A 3,651-nucleotide genomic window follows, 5' to 3' on the forward strand; every position below is an offset into this window, starting at 1 on the left:
ATAAAGGGATTCAGAATGATAAAGATTTGATTCAGAAGAAAGGCAAAACAAATAAAGGGGATGAGTTTATTTTAACAGCCAAGAAAAGGGTAAACAAAATTGGATTTTTTCACCAGCTGAACCTTAATTGGAAGTATGTTTTTTCAGGACAGTGTCATGTTTTGGTTCTCTGTGTTTGTGGGAATCTTTAATCATTAAACTGCAATCCAACCCAGGCCATACTGATGGAAGAACATTACTACGAATAATTTCTAACCAATATATGGAATTCCTTCCTTCCTTCCTTTCCTTCCTCCCTCCCTTCCTAAATTATAGAGATGTTCAAAAGAAGTATAGTGACTCACACAACTTCCTAAACAATTGGGTTCATTTCTTTGTACCAATTCAGTTGTGCCTCATGGCTTAACCTAGCCAATGGCCTAACTTGGTCAGTGATGTGGAGAAGAAAAATGTGATTTTCTTCTTAAAGTCTTTCCCACTGAAAGCAGGATACTTGACTTGAAAAATATTAAAACTTCATGTCTATGTCATCCCTTTACCCTGCATGGCTTTGAGAATAATGAAGATTAGGATAAAAATTTGGAAGACTTTTCCCATCAATGTTGCACTTTAATTAACTAATTGGACTTTTTCTTACTGGCTGAGCATGACATAGAGAAAGAAGTCCATTTGCAAAGTCACTAGGGATCCATTTTCTTTCTTTTTCCCATTTTTAGGATGAAATGAAATGAATTCCCTTATCAAAACTGTAATAATTGCATGGACAAACCTTGGTCTCCTGGCAGTCACTGCATAATGTTTGTTTGGTGGCCCTTGTTTAAAGAACTTTCTATATAGTTTGTGTTGGTGGATAGTTCACACATACTTTAAAGCCAGGTATTCCTAAATCTATTTTATTTCCTTATCTATTCTTCTTTACTTTGTCTTTTATTATTTTGGGTGTCAATCCAAACACCAAAATGGACATAAATGGACAATGAAAACAATACAATGAAATATTTAAATTTATTGCAACAATGTACATCTAAAAAGTTCCTCATATCTCCCCTGTGCTAAGCCGTTATGTAATAACGGCTTGTTTTCCATGCATGAATTCAACTACCATGTATGCTTGTGCTCTTGTGTTCTTATTAACATACTGTACAAAGCTTGATTAGTTTTACCATTTGTTTCACTGATGAATTTATGAATTAGTGCATGGTATGAACCTCAAATAGTTCACCTTTCAAGATAAGTTGTAAAAATAAAACCCATATCTTTGTGTTTCTCAGAAACCAGGTTCTTGTGTATTCATTCCTTAGAAGGGAAAATCTTTTTAGTTATCTTCTTTTGTTTTGATTGGATCTACAGTCAACAACATCAGCATATTCTTGCCTTTGAATTTGCTTTAAAGAAAATCAATGAAAAAGTTTACCTCCTATCCAAAATCACTTTGGTCTTCCAAATATATAACAGCAATTTCAGTGAAAGCTGGATCTATTGTGGTACACTGGAGCTTCTTTCAACAAAGGACAAATTCACCCCCAATTATAAGTGTGATGGCCAGAACAATGAAGTAGCTGTCATTGGAGGACCCTATACAAAAATCTCTCTGGATATGGCAAATATTCTGTGCAACTACAAGATGTAACAAGTGAGGTATGCTCCCTTTTCCTTCCTCCCTCCCTCCCTCCCTCCCTCCCTTCCTTCCTTCCTCCCTCCCTCCCTCCCTCCCTTCTTTCCTAGAATTGATGAGGTCAAAATGTTGACACCATTTTTTTCATTTGGAAGTGTTTTGGGTACAGTTTCATTGGAAAGTGGGTGACTTAAGCCTTGATAGTCACATTGCTCTATAAAACTGACTCTCTAAACAGGAAAACATAGCCAGTTCTTTGCAGTCCAATGATTTATTTGTTTATTAGAATTATTCATCTTTTGTTTTTGAGTATTTCATTTTAATCCATAAGTGACATGCTATGATTAATTCCTCAAGACCTTAAGGGAACAACAAAGGGCCAAAGCCTCTATAAAGTATAAAGCATTCATGTTTTCACTAAAACCAGTGCTACAATGTCCCTAAAGGAAATCTTGTCATATGTTTGATTGTGGTTATCTCAGCAGCCATAGATGGGAGGTTAGGTGCTGAAGCTCACTACCATTGCCTTTACACATACAATGGTAGGAACTTCAATACCAAATAGGATTGTCTGAAACAAGCAGGTTTTTTTTTTTGAAAAATCTACTCATCCTTCTGCTTCTTTTTGAGACCGGTGGGAAAATGTCAATTTCTTCCTCACCCGGCCCATCGCCTCTTTCATTTCCCGATTTCTTAGAGAATATATCATGGGATTAAGGAAAGGAGTGATTGTAGTATAAAATACAGAAGACACCTTGTCCAGACTGGCACTGAAGATAGGAACAAGGTACACAAAGAGGCAAGGCAAGAAGAAAAGACTAACCACCGTCAAGTGAGAGCTACAGGTATACAGAGCTTTCCCACCACTCTCCTTGAAGCGGCCTTGAAGAGTACTCAGAATGATGCCATAGGAGATCAACAAGATGGCAAAACACAACAGGGAGAGCAAGCCACTGTTGGCCACCATGAGTATCTCAGTCACATGGGTATCAACACAAGCCAATTTGACTACCTGTGGAACATCACAAAAGAAATTGTCCACCCCATTTGGCCCACAGAATGGCAGCTGTAAGACCAGGAATAACTGGCTGGAAGAGTGGAAGAGGCCTCCAACCCAACAGAAACAAAGCAATCTAATGCAGCGTGGCCGGTTCATTGTGGTTGTGTATGTCAGTGGATGACAAATGGCTACATAACGATCATAGGCCATGAGGGTTAGGAGAAGCATCTCTGTACCTCCAAAGAAGTGTAGGAAAAAGAGTTGGGACATGCAGCACTCAAATGAGATAGTCCTGCCCCAGGTGACTAGATCTGTTGCTACTTTGGGGACTACCACTGAACCCACAGATGTATCAATGATGGCTAAATTGGATAAGAAAAAATACATGGGCAATTTTTTAAGATGTGGATCTATGTGCACGGTCAATACAATGAGAAGGTTGCCAAACAGAATGGCACCATAGCACAACATCACCAGTACAAATAGAAGGAGCTGGATGGACCGAGACCTGGAGAGACCCAGTAAGATGAATTCAGTGACTTGGAGGCATTCATGAAGGCGACAGGACCTTGCAAGAAGAAACAACAAATATTTATCATTACAACTTTCTCATACTAATCAATGACAACACAGAACAGTGAACAATGTTGTTTTTCTATTTGAATAAAAAGTAAACTGTACTCTTTGAGTCTTGTAATGCAAAGAGAAAATATTGAAATGAACTTTTTTTTTTTTTACAATAGTTTGCAGTGAATTATTTCCTTTCAGATTCTGCTCTGGTTCACATTACTCCTGAAGCCTTGTTGTGGCCTAGAGATACTGGGTATTGTAGTTTTGGAATGTTTGGCTATTTATAATTCCACACTCCAGCTGGGGAAAAGTCCAGCATTTTAACTAAAGTGAGCTGAGATGAATGAATGATGAATGAATGAATTCTTCATTGGCCCAGTGTGATTAGACACACAAGGAATTTGTCTTGGTGCATATGCTGAAACCCTAATACTCAGGGATGGGATCCAACTGGTATAACTACTGG

At 38.1% G+C, this 3,651-nt stretch overlaps 1 pseudogene; it reads right to left on the reverse strand.

Moving 5' to 3' along the window:
- Positions 1–2,222: 2,222 nt before the first annotated feature.
- On the reverse strand, positions 2,223–3,214 carry LOC113426199 (olfactory receptor 4Q3-like; annotated as a pseudogene).
- Positions 3,215–3,651: the final 437 nt, after the last annotated feature.

Source organism: Notechis scutatus, chromosome Z (assembly GCF_049901735.1).
Source record: "Notechis scutatus isolate UNSWTSFEM ecotype Mainland chromosome Z, rNotScu1.2, whole genome shotgun sequence".
In the NCBI taxonomy this organism is placed as follows: Eukaryota; Metazoa; Chordata; class Lepidosauria; order Squamata; family Elapidae; genus Notechis; species Notechis scutatus.